The sequence below is a fragment of the Pseudonaja textilis genome, chromosome 2 (assembly GCF_049901715.1).
Source record: "Pseudonaja textilis isolate UNSWEBS1 chromosome 2, rPseTex1.2, whole genome shotgun sequence".
In the NCBI taxonomy this organism is placed as follows: Eukaryota; Metazoa; Chordata; class Lepidosauria; order Squamata; family Elapidae; genus Pseudonaja; species Pseudonaja textilis.
In genome coordinates this window covers 160,552,740-160,576,954 of record NC_141991.1, presented here as the reverse complement: position 1 = coordinate 160,576,954, position 24,215 = coordinate 160,552,740, and the positions used below count along the sequence as shown (strand labels likewise).

General features: G+C 36.8%; 1 protein-coding gene across 3 annotated transcripts in view; it reads left to right on the top strand.

The window, feature by feature from the left end:
* The first annotated feature begins 285 nt into the window (after positions 1 to 285).
* ATN1 (atrophin 1) overlaps positions 286 to 24,215 on the top strand; it is a 56,609-nt gene continuing 32,679 nt past the window's right edge. Inside the window, exons 1-2 of one of the 3 annotated variants that reach the window (XM_087923016.1) lie at positions 286 to 312; positions 12,668 to 12,728. The gene's annotated coding sequence lies outside the window, so the exon portion shown is untranslated. Of the gene's footprint in view, positions 313 to 504; positions 626 to 12,667; positions 12,729 to 24,215 lie in introns of those variants that run through there. The other 2 variants (XM_087923015.1, XM_087923011.1) reach the window with 2 other exon arrangements.

Here is a 24,215-nt window from a genome sequence, read left to right as displayed (position 1 = left end):
ATATTTAATTTAACTATGATTAAGCTGAAATTAAATTAAATTCCTACCAACTTCTTTGCCCTTGCCCCACCCAAGCTTTGGCATCCCCCCCACCCCCCAGCCCTTAGCCCTAAGAAATTGCAGATACAAAGTTGTTATTGGCTCATTTTTGAACTAATATTGCCCAGTGGGCAATTCTGCTCTGTTTTATAAGGTGTCACAAAGGATAATAACAAGGAGCATTCTGGGAGCTGTAGTTCAGAGAACATTGTATAAAACTCCATTTTATTTCTGTCTCAGTCTTCTCGCTTCAAAATGTGATCCGTTCAACAGGTAAGGAAATGAGGAAACGTCGTGGCAGAAGGCGAGGGACCTTGTATACCTTCCACTAGAGGGCAGAGGCATGTAAGCACAAGATTTTAAACGTGACCTAATAAAAAGGTGAAAGAGTTAATAAATGGATTGCTTTGTAATTGGCAAACCTGAAAATAAAGCGGGGACGGGGGGAAGGAAGGGGACGTCTGGGGTGGGTTTGAATATTGTCCTAGAGAGCATTGCCCGTATTTAGGGCCCTAGGCTAAATCTGAACAGTTCAAGCACTTCTAAATGGCTGTCGTTTTGGAAAAAAAAAAACCCCTAAACTAAGGTGAGGTAACAAGTCCAAATAATCCATAGGATTGAAGGGAAAATAATGCTTGATGCTGTTGTGGTATATTTGTGACAATTTTTAGAACAGTTTTGAAAGCAATTATTTTTGCAACAGAGGTTCTTGTAAGTAGCAAAAGGCAACAAAGGGATATGTGGGTCAATTCCAAGTAGTTCAAAATAAGATTTTCTGCAATAAAAATAGATTGTCTGTTGTATTTACATTTTTCTCTTCTCCCGTTGTCCCCTTGGTTAAATAGGTTTGGTAGGTTGTTATAAAAGGCTAAATAAACATGTTAGCTCTGCTTGATCAGAGCAGATAATTTAAAAAAAAAAGCATGTACAAGAAAATGCAAGTGCTCCCTGACCCTGCTTTTCATCTTGAAAACTCTTTTATCTCCTAAAGATTTTTGTGGTGCCTTTGAGGAGAAAGAAAGGTTGAATACTGCAAGAGTAATTATCCTTGTGATGTGATGTTCATCCTGTTTTAGTATTTTATAATTTTTTTAAGCTTTTGGATTGTCTCAAACTTTGCAAAAGCTGTTTGATCACAGTCATAGCTGGGACAATATTAATATATGTGCATATATCATGAGACTGCCTCTTTGAAAGTTGTTTCATCAGGTCTTCAAAACTATTGTGTCTCAGTCTGGCACATGTATAGATACACTAAAAGTACTTATATTTGGAATTAGGTCCCTGAGTGGGTCATTTTCTTCAATAACTGCAGATTTATCATATGATATGTAAACAGGAAGATGAAATGCATTCCAATGTTGATTATAAAGGAATGTGTTCTATTTTTAATGTAGGTATTCTGACATAAGCAATTTTGATAGCATGCATATTACTATTCAGAGCTTGTCTAAAACAGCATTGATAAATATTTAGGTATGGCTTTTAGACACTTCCTGTAACCCGAAGAGTTTTAAATAATTTACCATTATTCCTGCATTTTTCTACAATCATTTGCTCCAGATCTAGCGGCATCTAGATTTAGTCTTAATGTTAACTCTGCTTTACAAACATTGCTGATATGTGTGCTTGCAAACACACATACAGAGAAAAATATATATAAATTAATTTTTTTAGTCATTATTATACATTTAATGTATAATAAATTAGAGTAATACATGATAGCCCAAACATCTGAAGGGCCTCAAGTTTTTCAGTGGATTAAAGTCATTCCATCTATGCTTTTTTTCACTACTCCATGGATGCAAATATAACAACTATATAACTGATTTATAAAAATAAAAGAAGTGAATAAATAAACTAAACATTACATTAATTAAATTAATATTTAAAGTTAAATTGATAAGTAAATGCTACGAACATGACATCAAAAGGTCATTTGCTACCTTCATTTCCTGTTACTTTGCTATTTTGTAATTCTATCAATCCTTGCTTGCAGACAAATGGAATTTCTTACAGATATTCCAATGTGCCATTCTTGCTACTTGATCATGCCATTTTTGTAGTAATTTTTTGTTATCTTTCAGCAGCGAACTAGGACATTCACTGTTTTGTCAACTTCTTTGCAGAGGTGACATTTGCTGTCTGTTGCTGTCTTCTCAATTCTGGTTTTGTATGCAAGTGTTCTTAAAGCTTGGTCTTGTGCAATGGTGGGATGCTGCCGGTGTAACAACCGGTTCGCTAATCATGCGCTTGAGTCCCCAAAGTCTTCTGCAATGTCTTTGGAGATGTTCAAGGTCTGTTGTTACAATTATTCCTTGTAGTATGATTTGTCCACACATGTATTAACAAGAAGGCATAATTTAGAGATCTATCATCTTGCTTTCTATTCTTCATTATTTCATTTTTTTTCCTTGACTACTCAGAGCATTCACTGCTCAGACTTTTGATAGCTCTCCCTCTTATTTAATGATGCCAGTCCCTTGAATCAATCTGCCATATATTTCTGTTCCTATTAGAGCAGGACACTATCCCCCATTACTGGCTCTTAGAACATATGGTATTTCTTGCAATCCAGAACATAGTCTTTTCAGCACACAAAGCTCATTGCCATGTTCCCAGAGTGCACAACTTTTTCTTTACTTTTTCTTTACTTACTTTTCCCTCACTCCTTTACCAAAATGGATGACTTCCTCAGAATGTGTACATCCATGGGCAGTGGCGGATTAAGGCTCACTGGTGCCCTAAGCACTGACAAATCTTGGTGCCCCCCTCCTATGTACATACTGTACAAATGAAGCCAAGCTTAGGCTACATAAAAGTTTTTGTGGTGCCCTCTTTGGGCCTGGTGCCCTAAGCACATGCTTAGTGTGCTTAATGGTTAATATACCACTGTCCATGGAACATTTCTGTACTATTCGGATTGAATTGATAAATGTACCATTTGTTGGTCCACTTTGTAGGTTTTGGGCAGTGGTTCACAGCTATGAATGATAATGGGAGGCCTCAGGTGCACAATTGTATTTTGTTTTTCAGACTTTTGAAATGGATCAAGGATGATAATAGTGATTTGCCTCTCTGAGACCCTATCCCCTTACTTTTTGGGGGAAAAATATACTGCTTAATTTCAATTACTTTGTCCCCAAATTTCCGTATGGTAGTCTCAAGTTATTAGACCAATTGTTTGGGGGCTTGCTATCTAATGTTGGTTTAAGACCCAAACAACAAAAGAATCTTGTTTTCTATTTTATCTGACCTATTTGTTACATTCTACTGGAGAAGAGCTCTTGAGGTTTCCTATTTTGCAGGCTATTCAGCAGTCCAATAGAGAATGTACACTTGATATATGTGTCTTGTCTTTAGAATTCCTTCCCTTTGCTGTCAAAATTATTATAAATCTTATTATTATTTATCAATTTTATGTCCCCAAACTTCCAACAAGCTCTGTGTGGCATATAATTTGTAATTTTGGAAACTCTTAGTATTAATTGAAAATCTATTTGTTTTCTTCAAATGTTTTACTTGATCTATGCTATTGTGTTCCACTTCTTTATCTAGATATTGCTGTGTTGTTTTATTATTTTAATCTGAAACATTTTATTTGGCTTCACTGTTACATGAAGTTAAAGCTGCGCCCAAACTGGGATGATTTTATACTGAAAAATAGATTTTAAATTGTATGTATGTATGTACGTATGTACAGTATGTATGTATGTTTGTATGTATGAATGAATGAATGAACGAATGAACGAATGAATGAAGTGTGGTTGATAAAGTTCCGAAATGTTAACATAAAGCATTATATGTCAAAATAGTTTTCTTAATTGTCTTACAATGTATTTATTGTCACACAGTTTAATTGGAGATTCTTTTATAATGAAATGAAAATAATTTATTCCATAATTTGATAAACATAGTTCTCCAATTATCCTTTTCTCTAACTTAAAAGGACTGAAACATTTCATCCTTTATTTGTTGAAAACAGAATATTAATAAAGGAAAGCAGGAAAGGTTTGAAACGTTTGAGCATTCATCCAGATCTCGTGATCTGGGGACAAAGCATAAAGTCAAAGAATTTGCTACTTTCCCATGTACTTTTTTTAATTGGAAACTTGCCACTGCAAGAAATTAGTAACCAATTTGCTCAGGGCGTAGCTATATTTTCACCAGTTTTAACTCCTTTAAAGGTGACTCATTAACAGGTTGCAGGTATGGAGATGCTCTGCATCTATGGCCTGTCAGTATACTATTCTGATGGTCTTTTGAAAAAGCACTAAACTCATGTCCACAAATAGCTTGGTTGACATGTTGTAGATACAGAAGGAATGTGTGCAATGAAGTGGGGAAATGATTGATAACAAGCATGCTCTGTCTCCAACAAATGCTGCAAAGAATAGTAATGTGGGCAGTAAGTGGCTATGGCCAGGGCATCTAGCAATAGTTTCTGCCACCACACCATCCCAAACTAAAGATAACTTATATACACATATGCATACTAAATAGCCACAAATCTTTAAGTGGCAGAAGTGTTAAAAAATTACATAGTAGTGCTCTGATTGTAGCAAAAGAGCTTAAACCTGGATAAATAAGGAGCCTGGGTAATATTTGGAAGAGATATTTGGAAAATACAGTTGGGTCACTCTGAGGAAGCCAGGTACATGGTCTGTCCAGAGCAGAATAATGATGAATGGTAGAGCCTAGCAGGAGAAACCTAAGAGATACCTACAGTAGCCTAACATGAACAGATCCCAGGTTTTGACTGCATCAACACTGTTAATTAATTGTGCTAGCACTATCCATGGCAAACATTTTGTCAAGGAAGTAAAATGATATTTTAAAACTGAACAGATAAAGATGACTATAAGCTGCCTCAGCTGCTGCAGCTTTATGAGGCCTGCTACATTGTATAGATTTCTTGCATAAAAATGGTTGCCAAGGCCTGCTCATGCAGCAGCTAAGGAACATAGCAGCAGAGATCCCACAAAAGCAGAGATTTGAAACGCTATGCCAGCATAATATTAATGCGACACCGGTAATACCTGTAATTCTGTTGCAAACACTGATGGATGTGCTGATACTAATGCACAGATATTTAAGATCATACTCCCATCAATAATAATGGAGTTGCCATCAGAATTTTCAATAATGTAGAACCAAATTCTAAACATTTGCTAATGCAAATCTTTTAACATGTTTTAAATTGCTTGGGCTGAACTGAGAAATTGTCCTTGTAGATTATTAGGTGCTTATTAGCTGAACTAGGTCATTTCCCATTGGCAATGTGATTGTAGAATACAATATATGTCCTCTGGCTGGAGAAGATAATGATTTCACTAGATAATCTATGTAGTGGACATTATCTTTTTCACAGCATCTGACTGCTGATAAATTGATTAGTGACAGTGTATATTTGACCAAGTTACATTTGTTACTTTTGAACAGCATAAAATGTACATCCTAGCAGAGTGCTCACTTGTATTAATACCTTTCAGTTAAAGATTGCCTTTCATTGCACAGAAACATTTCTCATTGAATTATATGCTGATTTGGGGGCAAAGTATACCTTATAGTTGCGGGTTTGTCTTTACTCTAAATTGTGCTATGGTAGTTCTCAACTTATAACTGGTCACTTAATGACTGTTTACATTTATGACAACCATGGAATGGGTGCTTTATGGGCTATAAAGCACCCCTCTGGCCATTATAAATGATTTCATTGCTCTCCCAATTTTTTTTGACCAGTCATGGCATTCTGTGGCCACCTAACCGTGATTTGTGATATTTTTTGTCAGATTCTGGCATTTTTTTCAATTTGTTACTCTTATTCAAAAGAATGGTTCACTTAATGACTGCCACATTAACGAGCATGCAAAAAAGTTGGGAAAAAACACCTCCAGTCACAAGGACACCTCAGCTTACAACTATAATGATTTCTGACTAGATTTCCATTCCCATTTGTAGTCGTACTTTATGACTTTCTTCATTAGCAATCTCCAATATCATTGGAATGGTCTGGTAACCAATTTTAACCCTTGTTCACATAACAGTGATAATTTCCTGTTTTGTTTGTTTGTTTAGAAAAATTAATATGGTCGCCCACCTTAATTATATAATGCTGGATAGTTAAAATTTGAGGGGAGGGGAGGGAGAGGAAGAGAGAGATTCACAGACAAATATATAGAACTCCCCAACATCCCGGTCCTATTACTTGGGATAAAAGCCAGCTTTTAGCAGTCTTCTGGAAGGGTGAAAGATCCAGTCCTCTGAACATTGGGTGGAAGCTGTTCTATAGGACAGACCCCATGACAGAAAAGGTATGCCTCTTCAGTCCTGCAAGCTGACATGTTCATGGAGGGGACTTGGTCTATGGCATAATGAGCAGAAGCTCTTGAAAATAGGTAGCCCCACAAGTAAACTGATCTATGCCATGACTGTAAATGTGATCACCAGGACTTTGACTTGCACTCAGAATTCTTTCAGGGCTCCTTGAAGCTGTGCACCTTTCTGAATAGCCTTCCCTAAAAAAGGGAGGTTAGAGACTGGATGAAAATTGTCCAGTATTCAGAGTCAAACAACCAGGAAGGACATGATTCCCAGATCATCATTTACCCAATATTACTTTGGGTATTTCTGTATCATAAAACATTTTTTTCTCTTTAAGACATTGTGGTTGGCTGCAACATCATTATGGGAGTAATTCATGATAATTGCTATTTTATTCTTCAAAAATGTCTATATCTTAGATCAGTGATAGCTAACCTCTTTGGCACCAAGTGCCCAAAGTGCACATACAACCCCCCCCAAATGCAATGTGCGTGCATCCCCTGTGCATGCGTCCCATCCCCCTTGCATGTACCTGGCCCCCCGCATGCATGCGTGTCCCTGCATGCTCCCTGCCCACCGCATATGCACGGCAGAGACCCAAAGATCAGCTGGCTGGCAGAGGGCATGCACATATACTGGGCAGAGTTGAGCTGGGCTGACGGCTCACCTGCCTGCAGAGTGGGCTCTGAGTGCCACCTCTGGCATGCATGCCATAGGTTCGCCATCACGGTCTTAGATGATTGATATGCCATTGACTATTAATCAGCCAGAAATAATATCAAAATATTTATCTCTCCATCTTGAAGAGATGCATTTAATTAGCCAAGGAGCGTCCAAGGAAGCAGATTTCCATAGCACGGGCTGAGTGACACTCTTCATCTACCTATCATGCTATTGTTATACCTTTACTATTCCATGGTAATATAATAATACTGTTGTAAAATACTATCTTAATACAACAGAAAGATTGCACTATTATGTTTGTTATTTTTCCAAATCCATTTTTTGTTAAAACAATAGACTTTAAAATCAACCTGCAAGTCCTAGAAAGATCTTTTTATATAGTTTTATATGCAAGCATGTCCCGACAGCAAGAAAGTTAGAAGAAACAAACTTTGCTATTATCCCTACTTCTCTTCTCAGCAGTTTTTGACTTCAATAACCAACATTAATTTAACATGAAGTGAGGGCCAGTTGTAGTTATGCCTGCTTTTAACATCTAAAAGAAGGGGCAGTGTGAAAAAGCAGCCTGAATTTGGGGCAAAATGATTTTCTTCAGCTAAGCTCACAAAAAGCTTCATCTGAAAAAATCTGTTGCTTTGAGGATCCTGTTGTAAAGTCTAATGACAAGCTTTCTTATTTTCTACCAGTTTAAGTTCAACCTATACATTTCTTAATAATATGCACTAAAGCCGCTATTAATCTCATAAGGTTATGTTGCAACTTGGAAAGTAATCTAAGAAAATATATGCTTTATATCTTTTTTAATGATAGGAAAAAATAGAATTCAGCAGGATGATGCTACATGTGTTTTAATGAATTTCTTTCTTTTTTCTTTTTGGTTGACTCTGTTGCTAGAGATGTCACAGTAGATTTCAATCTGCTTTTATCAGGGAGTTCATTATGCTACTGTCTTTCCTTTTTGTCACGAAGTGAGGACAAACTAAATATTGGACACAGAAATGTGTAGTGACCTCACAACCCATTTTCTTTTCTAAAGATTATTTTAAAAAGTAAATATCCTAATTTAATGACTCTACCAACTGCAGAGTAATTTCGTATAAAAGGATCTCTATGATGCACAAATACTTTAACGCTAACTAAATAGGACTCCTTCCAACTCATTAAGCATCAGGACTATCAAGTGATTGCGGTTGGTGTAAACTCTTAGTGACTACATAGATCTTCTCTGGGAGAATTTGATTCTTCAGGTCTTCAAACAGTGCACTCATTGCCATTGTTATTGATATGACCATCTCATTTAAGTCTTTAAAATCAGCATGTCAACTCATAAAATGTTTTGTATGCACATTTTATAGTTGACAACAGAAAGAAGAGGGTGGGGGAGAGAAATTCTGACACGGCGTATCTCTAAGGGGCAACATATTCCACAGTATCAGAATCAGTTCCATAGAAAACACTGGACTTCAGACTGATGCTTCTCTTACCTGATGTGGGACAAGACATTAAGCAGAACCTCATCTGACAGAATGACAGTGTATGTGTTTTGGTAGATATACACTTTCTCTTGAGACAGGCAACAGAATTTCATTTTTAATGTGGGCCTATGTGCTCACAATAAAAAAGACAAGTTAAAACATAAAAACATCAAGCTATCTTCCATAGGTGTACAGTGTGCCGGTTGGTTTACAAATTGTTTTGTGCTTCCATTTTGTAGTCTTCAATTACAGTTACATTGCATATAATCTCATATTTTCAATCAAAAATTAAATACCTTAGTATCATTATTAATCAATCATTTGACTATACTTTTATTCATTCATGTTTTACAAGATAATCATAATTTACTTAGTTTGTTTTATAACAGTTCATATTATCATCCCAAATCTATCCTAAAATCATTTTGTAGATATAATAAGAAAAAAGTACATCTTTATATATTTATTATTTTCTACATATTTCATTACTGTATTTTATTGTCTAACCATTGATAGAATAGATCCCAAATTTTATAAAATTGCTTATCCTCTTGTTCTCTAATTTCAAATGTCAATCTACTCATTTCAGCACATTCCAATATTTTCTTAATGATTTCCTCCTGTGATGGTGTTTTCTCATTTTTCCAGTTTTTGGAAAATACAATCCTAGCCGCTGTTAATACATTTACAATCAGATATTTCAAGTCTTTACTATATATTTCAGGTAAAATTCCCAATAAAAATATCTCTGGTTTCAAGTCTATATGTTTTTTGTCATTTTTTCCAACCACATGTGTATTTTAGTCCAGTATTTTTTAGCATCCGCACAAGTCCACCACATATGGTAATATGAGCCAGGTGTCTGATGACATTTCCAACATTTTTCGGATTTATTCTTGAACATTCTTGCTATTCTTGTCAGGGGAAAGTGCCACCTGTAAAACATCTTATACAAATTTTCTTTATATGCTGTTGACATTGTCATTTTATAATTTTGAGACCACAATTTTTGCCATTAAATCAATCCCATATCCAAAATTCTTCCCCCAAGCAATCATAGTTTCTTTAACTTGTTCTTCTAATTTAATTTCTAATAAATATCCATACAATTTTTTAATCACCTTTTCATTAATACCTGTCAAAATCTTATCTAAATCAGTCAATTTATCATAGAAACCTTCCATTTTAGAATCTTTATCATACCTTGAATGTATTTGCGCATATGAAAACCAATTCATACCTTGTTCTTCTAGTTTTTGTATAGATTTGAGTTCACCCTTTTCATTCAATATTATACCATATCTAACTGTTTGTTCCTTTTTGTATATTATAGGATAAGAAAATGCTTCAACAGTCGATAGCCAGACTGCAATTTTAAAATATCATTGTCTTTTAATCTTCTCCCAGTTTAACCACAGAGACTCCCGTATATAATGTCTTTTAAAATATCCCTGTGTTTTAGTTCCTTTATACCATAAAAAAGCATGCCACCCCAACAACAGATCATATCCTTCTAATGTCAACAATCTAGTATTTCTTAGTGTTATCCATTCCTTAACCCACATCAGATTTGTAGCTTGATAATACAACTCCCAATTAGGCAAACCAAATCCTCCTCTAATTCTAGCATCTTGCAAAAGTTTTAACTTTATTCTCGCTTTCTTACCTTGCCATATATATTTCAACACAATTTTATTTAAATCTTCAAAGTAATCTTTTCCAAGCCTAATTGGAATTGTTTGGAACAAATATAAAATTCTGGGTAATATATTCATCTTGATTGTTGAAATTCTCCCTATTAGTGACAGTTGTAAATTTTCCCATTTCGCTAGATCTAGCGCTATCTGCTGTTTAAGTCTGATATAATTATTCTCTTTTAGTGTACTACATCTTGCTGTCAAATATATCCCCAAGTACTTGATCTTATTCGTGACCTGAATTTTCAATACGTCTGCCAGTTCTTCCTTTTGTCTTAATAGCATATTCTTTGTCAAGATCTTTGTCTTATCTTTATTTATTTTCAAACCAACCACCTTTCCATATGTCTCTATCTTTATGTTTTGTTTGTTTATGTTTGTTTTTAAAAACCAATAAAAACTTAAATTAAAAAAAAAGATAATAAAGTTATCTATCTTATGTGATATTGATAAATTACTGAAATTGTTTATATTGGTGATGAAGGGGGAAGTTAATGTCTTTATATATTTCTATTCTTTTTTTTACTATATCCTTATTTCATTTTTTTCAATTTTTTCTGCACCTACTGTTTTTTCTTTTTATTCTTTAATTTTTTACTTTTGCATTGTTTTTTTATAATAAATGTCATGTTTAATAAAATTACTATTAAAAACACTGCCTGTGATTATGAAGGAATCTGATAAAAGTACAAAAGATGGTTGAAACTCTTCTCTGTCCAAAACTCATTATATCTAATGCTATTCAATAAAAAAAAATCCCATTTATTTTTTGTTAGAGGCAAATAAAGAAGATTCCCTGCCCCTCTTTTCTATTCTTTTCTATTTTACAATTTAAATTATCTTTCCTAGTTCATTTCAGCAAGAGAAGGCAGGATTTATACTCCTGGTTTTCCTTGTTAAATCAGGCAGAGGGCCAGGGGAGATGCAGAGGGCTGGAGAAAAAATAGGACAAAACTGCCCATTGGACCAAACAGCAGGAAACCTCTCCTTTTAAAGCAAAGCAGGAATGAGTTGCTAGAGAAATGAGGCCCTAAAGAGAAACAATGTCTGTAGAAAATGCTGCAAAATCAGGCAGTTGCTGGCACCATCATGCACCAGTTGTGCTTGATGGACCTTTCCTGTCATTCTGCTTGATTGGAGTCCCAGCTAGGACTTAAAGTCAGAAATTGCAGGGACTTAGGGTTATGCAAGGTGTTCCATGTACAAAGGGTTCTGTGCATGGAACAGCTGACTCTGGGTGAGCTGTGGTCAACTCAGAACATGAATGTTTCAGCTGTTTTGGTCCATGCATAGAATCAAGTGTGCAAAAATGATTTTGGGTAGAGGATGCAGGGTTAAAAAAAAGGATTCCTATAAACTGGGTATTTGAAACTGGGGAAAGATATGAGAGATTTGGACAATAGAGTATACCATCCAGAGACAGAAGGAACCATAGGGAAGAAACTCAAAATAATCATGCCTTGATTTTGTTTAGTATAAGATGGGACAAGCTTTCAAGATTCTGTTATATATCCTAAAATAATAAAATTGTTTTTAGAATCCCTGCAGTGTTTGTTTCTTGATCTGGCCTGCCTTGAAGGGCTGATAATTCCCTTCCAGGAACTATCTAGCATTCAGTTCTGCTAAATTATGATTGGCCCAAAATCAGCCTGGCAGCACCTCTAGAACTAGAGCTTTTTGTTACAAGTTCAAGATACAACATTTCAATTTTATGCAGACCTGTTCTAGGCCTCCTTGTTTTATTCCTGGCATACTGTGTGTGGATGGCTTTTTATTGGACACTTATGGGTTGACAGACCCTTTGTGATATATTTGATATTATGTTGAGTCTCTGCTGTGGCTGAATAACTGTTGCAGTGTAAAAGTCTGACACTTTACAGGTTGTCCTCAGTTAACAATCTTAATTAAACTACAGACTAAGCAAAATAATTTTCAAGCGAAATGTCACAAGACTGTCCCACTTAGCGACGGCATTCCAGGCAGTCCCAGTTGTAGTCATTAAGGGAATCATTTGTGATTGTTAAGTTATCCTGTGACCACAACTTGCTGCTCCTGTTGGCTTTCCCATTTGACTTTGCTTTGTTGGAAGGTTGCAAATAGTGATCACATGACCATGGGAAGCTGTGACTATCACAGATGTGCAACTGCAATGTGCAGTTGTCAAGTGCCTGAGTTGTGACTGCGGAGATGCTGCAATGGTTGTAAGTGTGAGGACTGATCATAAGTCATCTTTTTCAGTGTTGTCATAACTTCAAACATCCACTAAACAAATGGTTATTAGGGCAAAAGTAAGTGATTATTTCTTCATTTGTAATCAACAATCAGCAAAATATGGAAGCATTGACCAAATACAACAAAAGTACTTAAAAAGTTAAGAACCATTTTTAAAAAATGAAATAATTGAAAATGCCAGAATTCCAAGATTAAGAAATTTATGCCTTCTTACAGAAATCTCTGGAGATAAAAAATGTGGCAACTCTATTGGAGATAGTGGCATCCTGGTCTGAAGGTAGGAAATAAAGCTTCTCTTTCTCACAAAACACAATCATTTCATTTCAGTTACTTCTCTTTATTTTTATTTTATGTTTTGTCATTTTTATTTTATCTAATCACTTCCCCCTTTTTTCTTTTTAAGTCTTGACATTTCAAATCATATTATAACTGATAAACTATTTTTGTTATATTTGGTCAACATGCCTGTTCGTTTTTTTTAATCTTGTTTGCCATTGCTGTAAATAAATAAATAAATAAATGGCCAGGGTTGTTTCATTTTGCTTTTTGTTTATTCATACATTTTCCTTTTGGAAATATGAAGGTTCTTGCCCAGGTTTTATCAACTTCAAATCAAGCAGGTGATTAGAATATTGGTATTATGAGCTTGTCCAATCCAAATGTGCAATGCAGCTTGGGTTTTTTATATTATTAGCTACTTATGGGGAAATGGATATGGATGAAAATGTGCTAATAATTATTCTAAATATTGTTCTTTTTTCATTGCCCATGTTCAGTCTTGATTTCTTGCTTTTAAACTTGGTAAGTACAGGTAGTCCTTGACTTACAACAGTTCATTTAGTGATGTTTCATAGTTACAACGGCACTGAAAAAAGTGACTTATGACTGTTTTTCACACAACTGTTGTAGCATCCCCCTGGTCATGTAATCAAAATTCAGATGCTTGGCAACTGGTTCTTATTTATCATGGTTGCACTGCCCTGGGCTCGCATGATCAGTTTTGCAGCCTTCTGAAAAGCAAAGTCAATGGGGAAGCCGGATTCACTTAAGAGTCATGTTACTAACTTAACAAATGCAATGAGTCACTTAACAATTGTGGCAAGAAAAGTTGTAAAAAGGGATATTAATCACTTACCAAATGTTTCACTTGGCAACATAAAATTTGGGCTCAACTGTAGTTGTAATATGAGGATTATCTATATACCAGTTTTCTAAACTATGATGAATTGGATATTAGGCAATATTCCAGTATATTGATAATGAGGGCTGAAATCAAGGAAATGACAATAACAGCTCTTTTTTCCACCAAATATAGTGAAGCTTTGTTTTGGCCCAAATTTTTATTTTGCCTTTTATATCTGAAATTGCCACTGTTGAGGATACTGATATCTGACGTTAATTTAATACATCACAATTAAATTTATGATATTACTTAATGGCACCAACATATTTGTCAGGCATATCTTTCTGCTTTCTCTTCCCGTGAGAAATTCTGTGCCACCCTCTCTGTAGATGATTTTCTACATATGTTGGCCTTTATGCAAAACTGTAGAGACAGCAGGGTATGTGGCCACCTGGTGTGGTGACAGGGACAAAGCTTCTCTGTGGGGCTTTCTGAGCTTCCTTTTCCACACATTCCTCACACGCATAGGGTGTGAGGTGTTGCTATCCCTTTTAGAGCTTTAACCAAAAAATCCAAATGGTACCACATTGTTTCACTGGTTAACATGAGATACAGCATATGGAAATGAAGGGTGGGTCCCAACAGCAAAGTGTGTTGTTTAGCTATTCCATCTTTTTCTAATAAATGGATGGGGAAGACCAGTGCAAAAGAAGGGATAAAAACAATAGGAGTGATAGTTATAGTCGGAAGGCAAAATAACTTGGATCCCTTCCTACTCTTTAAATGAGCCAGAGTACCATGAAAGCATCATCTAGGAACACACTGATAGAGCTCATCATATGGGAACAGCTCTGTCTCCTTCTGAGGCTGGACTTCTTAAATCCTCTCCCCACCAGCCTCATAATGATTTTTGCTTTTGCAAAATGTAGCCCTCTTTTCTCAAGTTAACACTTTCACTGCAGCAGCTTATTGCCAGCTCTCTCTCACTTGTTTCTGGGAAAATGCTACAGTATATATTTTTCTAGCCAAAACATTCAGTTGCTTTTACAAAACAGATACAGAGCATAGATGCATACAACTGCAATAACTGAATAGTGTGGTATCATTGGCACCTCCTTTCCAGGCACAGTTTGTAAACTTCTATTTTTACTTTTTAAGCTCATGAGCTAGACCTAGATGGCTTTTTACTCAACTGTGCGGTGCTTGGGTAACCACCCGATGTTATTAAAAGAAAGAGTGGGAATGAATCGCCCCCCTACTTACAGCTAACATTTCAGTAACATTTATAGAGTTCTAATAACATAATCTTAAAAGCATCTGGCAATATTGTAGCTGCCACCAAAAGAGTAAGAGTATTCACTCATGCGTGGCAACATTCACACCAGAACAAAGCATCACATGAGACTGAGATATCATATTGGAACTGATTGTGGCAAAAATAAATTTTATATTGGGATGATGCCTAGGATGTTCTGCAAATAATATTCATTAGTTTTCAGACCCTCGTTAATTTCACTGAGATTTATCTAGAAGAAGTTTCAGGGGGATTGGGCATAAAGTCTGCATTTAAATTGCATCAAGATTTACTATGTAGCCTCAGTTATGAGAACCTGAAGTAAACAACAGAAGGCCCTGCAACTTTTGTCTGTTTTCTTCTTATGGGAAATATCTGTGGCTACCTCTGATAATTTACTGTGTTTGGCCCAGGCTTGAAGGAGAGGAGATATGGCTCCACAAAGTTCAAAGCAGAATTATTCTGTTTGCTTTCAAACCTTGCATCTATGCAATATATTTCTATAGCTTGTAATCCTAGTAAAAAGAAAAAGATGGTTGTTGCCACATACTAGCCAGTCTTAGAACTTATTGTGGAATGGAAGCTTTGTTTAAGGTATAAATGTTAAGTTAGATGGTTACCTGCATTGTTTTTGAATGGTATACAGACAGATGGCTGTATTTTTAAAGAGAGCTACAGTTAGAATTTAATCATAGCATCCAATCATAAAAGGATCTTCTCATTAACGTTAGCATGTTGACAGTTTTATTCAGTGATGAGTAAATGCAGCCTGTACATGTTCAGATGTGCTTGGGTTAATAAGTAGCATTATATTATGCATTTCTTGTTAAAGGATCTCAGATAGAGTGGGATGATTTTTTTAAAAAATGTGCAATGCTGGAGCATGACTAAGTGATTTTACTGAAGATAACTCCCCCATTCCTCCATATATAAATTCAACGTGACAATGGTTACCGCTGTTCTAAGGGGGAAAGAATAACACAGAAGACATAACCAGAGTTTTCAGTCACAAGCTAAAACGCAGGGCCAGCCACTTTGTGCTTTTGTGCTTTCACCTATCCTACCTTCATTCTAATTTAGTAGGTGTTACTTCTTGTTATTTTCTGCTACAGAATTTTGTCTACTTGGCCTGGCTGCCCTTTGTGTAACATGATCACTGGGTGTTCTTCTTTCCCCAACAGACACCCCCCCCCCCACTTTCCCCCTTTCCCCATTTCAACTTTCAGTAGGTTCTGCTCTCAAAAATTCTGTGCTTGCTTTGCTGGAGGAGGCTCCAATTGGGTTACATTACATTCTCTTCCATTCTTGCAAGGGCTCAGGGCCCTCTCTTGGCCTCCACACTAGTTCTTTCCCTTTGTGCCGTTGCTTGGTAACCAGGAAAAAAAGGGGGGATGGGACAGGCTCCAGGAGGGAAAGATGGAGAGAAGCAAAGTAAAGGGGGGGGGGGGAGTGGAGAGAGAAAGCAATTGAAGTGTGTGCAGTTTGTGTAATCCTTCAGGCAAGGCTCTGCATGTTGATTAGTCGCAGGCCGGTAAAACCAAAGACCAGGCATGGAGTCCTGACCTGTTTGCATGGAAGGCGCAGCAAAACTAAGCAATTAGATGGGAGCCATGGGGAGAACATGTTCAGGATGGCAGGCTGTGGAGCAGGTGACTCAGTAGGGGGCACTCTCTCCCCTGAAAAGAAAGTTGACTCCAGCATGACTCACATCAGTGCTTGAAGCATTGCTGGGGTAGACTGCAGCTAAAAACCAATTCACATGCATTTGTTTTTATGCATGCCCAAAATGAGATTACACATAAATCTTGGCCACATCTTTCACTTAAAGAAGGGATTTGAGAACAACTTGTTATTCTAATATTTTTAATTTGGGTATCACATACTTTATTCTACTCTTCAATGCCCTTCTTTTTTCCTGCAGTTGACATTATGGGCCAAATGGAGCCACTTAGTGCCTATCTATTGCTTTGGTAATATGCTGTCCATCATCTTTGAACTAGCCGAAAACTATTTCTGCATAATTTGTGCTGCCTTCTTTGCTACCTAGTACCTAAGATACAACAATAGTGGGACTGGTGAAGGATGCTGTCCTTATGAACATGTTGCAGGGCAGGTTAAGGAAAATTTGGTTTCCTTGATTTTGTTTCCCCTCCTGCCTGTTGGAGGGAAAACAGCCACCAAGCACTCTATACATGTAACATGGACAGAAGTGTGTGGTTGTGCAACTATACCACTATGAAGTTGCCCAACTAAGCAGATGGGTGAAGCAGTAGGAAGCAGCTTCAGCGTTCCCATTCAATACAACTCCCCCATTTCTATAAACAATCAGTTTACAGTCAATTTCTGAGCATGGATGAAACACTTTTCTATTGCAGAGTGAAGCACAAGGTTAACACAACAAGCAAAACTCCACCTTTGCTTCATAGCTGCAAGTAACAAGTAACCAAGGAGTCCAGATCTGAATTTGTGGCTGTAGCCCTTGGTGCAACCAAAGTTAGAATGGAATATGTAAAATGGTACTGCCCAACTTTCCCCAAAATCATGAAAACATGCCAGCTGGTAAAGCCCCTTCTTGTCAGGTGCAGCGGAAAACTTGAAATATACCTGCAATGGTGACAGAACTTGCAACACACAGATGGCAAAACCAGACTTTTTAAATGAACCTTCTCTGCAGCACAGATGTAGTTCTGTTCTTTAAACACAGGTGTGAAGCCTCTCTCAAAAGAGTTTAAATATGTTTTACAAAAAGAGCATGTGAGATCTAAGAGATACAACTGGAAGTAAGTTTAATTTCATTTTAATCAGTTTTATGCAATTAGATGCCACAATGGACGCAGAGGGACGTTTCTCCTGCAGCCCATGCCAGGTGATTCTGGAAGGGCAGTTCCAGCAATCAGAACAGGCCAATTGATCCAGAAGTGGCAATCACTGGGCTGATCCCAACCTTGACTATATCAGCAGCCATAGTGCTAAGTGAAGCCAAATTATATCAGTGGCCAAGATTATGCTGGCATAAGAGGAAAACACTACTTGAAAACTTGGGAAAACTTCTATTTGCCTCATCTGCGAGCTAGAGGTGAGATGAGAACAATGGTAGAGAAAAGCAGTTTACCAGGACAGATTTGGGCAATGGCTAGGAGATGTGTAGAGAAAGAAAGATATGGCAAAGGAAATCACAGTTGCTAAATCCTAATCTAAGGTGAAGCTGCAAATAGTGGCATACTTACTAAAAATACACTGAACACACAATAAGTGTTACTCACACTTAGGCTTATATTCTGTTGGAGTAATGCTCCATTGAAAGAGAAGCACAACTTTTTTAAACTATGAAATATGCTTTACATGTAATTCATATATTACATGCATGTTAGCTATTACATATACATGTAGACTTACAACAGTTCATTTAGTGACCGTTTGAAGTTACAATGGCAAACATTGAAAAACATACGTTATGATCATTTTTCACATATTTAATCATTGCAGCATCACTATGATCATTTTTATTTTATTGTATTATTTATTTGTCAATCGCTTACAAGATAATAGGTATAAGTATAATCATGAGTAAGAATACAGGAAATAGGTACGAATAAATGGGGACAATAGGACAGGGACGGTAGGCACAATGGTGCACTTATGCACGCCCCTTACAGACCTCTTAGGAAAGGGGTGAGGTCAATAGTGGGTAGTTTGAGGTTAAAGGAGTGTGAGTTAGAGGATGTAACAACAATTTTGATCATACAGTCAAATGACTGCCATATCCCAAAGTTATGTAATTATCTTTTTTGACCTTCTGACCAGCAAAGCCAACGGGGAAGCTAGATTCACTTCACAACCATGTTACTAATTTAACAACTGCAGTGATTCACTTAACAATTGGTAAAATGGGACAAAACTCATTTAACAACTGTCTTACCTAGCAACAAAAATTTAAGGCTAAATTGTGGTCATAAGTCAAGGACTACATGTAGTTCTTGACTTATTACCATAGATGGGGCCAGAACATTTGTTGTTAAGCAGCATGGTCATTGTGAGACATCACAGGGCCACACTTAATTTTACAACCTTTTTTGCTGCGGTCATTAAGCAAGATATCACCTGACCATGATTTGCAACCTCCTGCCTGTTTCCCCATTGACTTTGCTTTCCAGATTGCAAAGGGCAATCATGTGGCTGAATATGCTGCAACTATCATAAATACCTGCCACGTGCCAAATGCTCGAATTGCAAACAGGTGACCACAGGGATGCTGCAATGGTCATAAGTATGAGGACTGGTTATAAGCCACTTTTTCCAGCACTGTCAAAACTTTGAATGGTAATTAAACAAATGGCTGTAAATCAGGGACTACCTGTAGTTGGGAACTAGTTCATTTTGGATAGGCACAAGCCTGTTTTTTTGTTCATCCCCATCCGATTTACAAACAGGGAGCGAATATTGATCTGATAGTTATCTGTCCCAATTCAAATCCATCTATTGACAAGATTGTAAGCGAGGGCAATTTGTTGACTATATATTCTCTAATTCTTTCAAGCACATCAAATACGCAGGTATCCAAGTACCTTCCATTCCTTTCTTTGCTAACCATCAACTTGTCTTAAGTAGCACTGCTATATAGACTTCAGTAATCTAGATGACCACAGAATGGAAGTAAATTTTTCTATATGTCTTTGAAAACATCTAGTGAATGTTGCAGCCAAGATATGATAGTGTTAGTATTATCAGATATTGTAATGGCATTTGGAAAAACACAAGACCCGACTCTTGAAAAAAAAGGCTAACCTTTCAATCAATTTCAATCAGGAAAGAATGCCACATTCTGCTAGTTGTTTGTTGCTGGTTCCATCTCAAATGAGGGCATTGCAGATTTTCTGTGGCTTATGCCAATGCGGGTGAGGTTGGGGTATCACGTGGCCCTATTTTCTATAGATTTTATTTGATGGGAAGAGGCCATTTGGCCTAGGGTAACATCATTTTGTGAACTCCATGCGTACTTGCTGCAAACACTGCCATTCCCCTGTAGCAATTCTGATTTGGGAAATATGGGAGATGAGCTTAGAATTCTGCCTGTTTCTTTTAGCCCAAGTGATAGGTCAGAGCCACAGCCAAGGTTCATGGTACAAATCAGAGGTAGCACCTCTGCTAGGTGATCTTCCTACTACTATCTTTCTTCTACTATCCTGGTGATCTTTCTACTACTTTTCAGCCAATTACTGCAGCTGATCTATTTCTGAGTCATGCCGAATGATCTTCTGGAAAAGTTGTAATCCCTTGTGCAAAAATAGCCCAACTAAGGAGGTCACATGCACAGAAGAGAGTTGCAAGATGAAAAGAGACACAGATCCCCAATTCTTTCACTTCATTCTATGTCTCCCTGTGAATCTGTCCATTGGGATATTTTGGGGTATATGTTTAACATTCTTGCAGAAGATATTAGCGCTGTAAGCAAATGGATCTAATGTTCTTTCAGCAATGTTTGAAAAGCTCCCAATTGACTGGCTGCAGACATATACTATTTCCGGACTTCAGTGATGGCTTAAATCCTCTCTCCAGAGTAGTTTAACCCAGCTGACTCTACAAAGTGTTAAATAAAAAGCTTTTGAGTTGATTTTACTGCTGACAGATAATACTCAATAGGAGGTAAATGAACAATAATAAAAGCATGGAAATGAAATTGGGAAATCCATCAATTATTGCCCCTTAAATTACTTCCCATTTAAGATGTAGGGACAGGGCTATCTTCAAGACTTGTTGGGGCAGAGTAGAATATGGCTGTTGATGCTGTGTAATTTATGTGAGCATGCTTTTCAACTAACTCAAGATTAGAAGAAATGCATGACAAGGCGCAGCTCCCTCAGAGCATCCCTCAGATTGATGGGAGTTTTTTTGTCTGTGGGTGGGGAGAAAACACCCCGCTCTGCTCGCTCTCTGAGCTCTGAAGTAGAGATGCCAGCGCTCTTCAGTCGGGAGTTTTCAGTGCGGGCAAGATTTTGCCACGGGCAAAAATCTTGGGTTCTCTTTAGGCTCCTTATCTGGTCACATTACCAGGTAGTCCTCGACTTAACGACCAGAATAAGAGCCTGAAATTTCTGTTGCTAAAATGAGACACGTGTGAAGTGAGTTTTGTAACTCACTTTGGAAAAATCTTCAGGTTTATGTGTATGCCTGTCAGTCTCTCGTGTTTTCTGTAGCAATGGAGATAACAGAAAAGCTTTGAGTTGGAGAGCCTTGAATTCTTGTCAGAAGGAGGCAAAAACCGGGTGGCAGAGAATGAGAGAAGAGGAAAAGGGGAAGAGAAAAGAAGTAGAATGGAATAGTACAAGAAAGAGTGATAAAAGATGAGATGATATATATTTGTGAGAAGGGTATGAATGCAGGGATGGTGTTATTTAAATTCAATTCCAAAATATTTTTTAATGTTGTAAGATGTCTGGGGTAAATTTGTATAATAAATAAACAAATACTTGATATTTGAAAAAGAGTAACAGTGTGAAATTCTACCTCTGCATACTACCAGCAAGTTGGCTTCAAAATTTTTTTTAGGGAATGCAGTCTACCATAATGTTCAATATTATTCATGTAATACTGGGTTATGAAAAGCAGTACAGTCATTCAATTCTTTGAAAAGATGTTTCCCTTGAAAACATTCAAGCAGAGCACCCCTTTGTTGTGTTAATTGATGTCTTCTAATGAACGAACAACCATTTCACTTGCCAGCAGGTACTTTGGTGTGCAGAAACTACTGCTCCTGAGAAAATGTGGTTGGTTAAAGAAGAATTATGTATCTCTGTGATGCTTTTCAACTGATGGAAGTCCTGTAGTATGCTTCCTCAAAGCAAAATATTTCTCCATAGCTCTGGATTGAGTGTATTCTCTATTCTTGCTTTCAATACTTGAAGTAGGGCTACAAAATCTCATCTGCAAAAATCACAGTATCCACTAAATAAATTTCAGGTTGTTTTGGATTATTAACCATCACATGCACTTTTTTTTACAAGTTAGTATTTGCACTGCACTTCCTAAGCCCCCATTCTGGAATAGATACTATATTTTGTGTCCTGTATTTTGATTGGTTGGTATTCTTACTGTGTCACAGCAGGTAATCCACCTTGTTGACCTCAGCTGATCCTGTAAAAGCTAAGCAGTGTCAGATCTGATTAGTCCTTGGAAGACCACCAGATCTGAAGGCTATCAATTACATTGGGAAATAGAGAAAACATTCCTGAAAAAGGCAGTGTCAAAGCCATTTATGTACTAAAGATGAATGACAAGAAAAAAAAAAGCTGTAAGAATTTCTTTCAGGAGGAAGTTGTTACAACTTGGCACAATAAATAATGAACAATTGTACATCTGTTGTCTAAAAGAGATAATCGTGAAAGGCTCTATATGGGGTTTGACAAGCATTTTTGTAACTAAAATGCATTTAATTTTTGGTTTTAAGTAGAGGAGAAGAGACTGTGGATCTTTTGACCATCAAAAATCTTAGGGTGCATGGGGAGCTTCCGGTCTGAGCTTCTTTGGCGACAGACCGAAACCGCGACTCTGTGCGGTTTCGATCCGTGCTCGCCTCTGGATCGCCCCGAGCCGGCTGGTTTTGGGGCTAAGCCACCCCGTAGAGGTGGTGAAGAAATGGGAGACTGCCTGCAGGGTTGAGGAGAGCCGCATCTCTCCTCTTCAGCTGGCCATTACTCCCTTTCCCGAAGGCGGTTGCAGCGGTGGTCAGAAATGGCCACCACAAAGAAGAACTCGACTGGAAAAGAATGTGCAGGAGGAAGATAGGAGGAGAAAGTTTTGGTTGACCGAGTCAAACAGCAAAAGCAACAAATAGGGTACCCTGGAATTTAAACTATTAAAAAAAATAATAACACTGTTCCCAAGGAAGATTTCTAAGCAGCGAAGGAGAGTGAAAAGGGAAAGGATTTGGGTTTTTTTTTCTCCTCTTCCTATACTGACAGCTACAAGACTTAAGCAAGGAATTGGAAAAAAAATCCACTTTGACATTAATAGGCATTTAATGCCGAAAATAAAAAGTCAAAGGGATAATAAAGATTTCTGGATAATCAAAAACTTTTGAAAACAGGAAAGGAGAGAAAAAGAATAAAAGGGCAGGATCTGGAAGGGAGGAGACTGCCTGGAATTAAAAAGAACTTACAGTAAAATCTCAACAAGACTTCTAAAAGATACATTTTAACTGAAACTTTGCAACTAAATAGTAACCCCAGGAAGAGAAAGTGAAAAAAAGCAAAAAAGAAACAGCTTGCGTGTATTTGGACTATTTGGTGATCTTTGGATTCTTGGTTATTATATTTGAATGACTAAAATCAATCAGGTGGTTGTTTAAAAGTGTTTAAAATGGCTCCACTTTTAGAAGAATTGAAAATGGAACTTAAAAAGTACAAAGAAGATGCACAAGAAGGGAGAGGTTCTTTTGGATTCGTATTTCAGTTCTTGGAAATGGAGATTTGGAACTATGAGAAACAACAAGAAATGCCTGCAGGACAAGAAGATTGGGACAAAGAAGAAGCCATCTTTAATGAACAAGTAATCTTAGGTGGCGGGAAAAAAAGGAAAGGGGGGAAAAGAGAATGGAAAGCTTAAGATTGGGAGAACCCCCCCCCCCCCAAATAGAGTGAAAAATAAGTGTAAAATCAGAAAGCAACAGAAGAGGGAAATGCAGAAGAGAGAATTAGAAGTAGAGAGACAAGGGGGTAAAAGGGGGAGGGAGAAGAAGAGAGGGAAGAAAGAAAGGAAAAGAAGTTATAAAGGACAGAAACAAAATATAGAGAAACAGGGCCTATTTAGAGATAATGGGTAAAAATCTAATTGAAAAAGGGATTTTGCAAAGGTACATAAGATAGTATGGTTATATTAGAAATAGAAATAATTTCAGAAAATATGAAACAATGTATGATTAAAATGTTTGATAAAATAGTTATCGTAACTTAGTGGAATGCTTGTCAAAAATAAATGTAACAAAATGAATATTTAATGACTTATAAAACATATGTGAAGAGAAATAACGGAAAATTTAAGTATGGAGATTATATGTGTCTTTAAGGAAGTATGATATTTAATTGAAAAGAAATTTTAAAGATGTTAAGACTTTAATGAATGTTAATGATAGAACTGAACTGGGATGGAATGAGGGTTTTAATTACATATATTTACAGTCTTTTTTTAAAAGAATATAGTGTGTATTATAAAAGTTATAAGAATGTACCAAGCAGAATTCAATTGGAAGTTATGTATTATGTATTATATTGAATGTCATAACCTTAAGGTATATATTGAAGTTTAAATAAGAGTTGAATGGATAAAATTAAAAGATATAAAGGTGTCATACT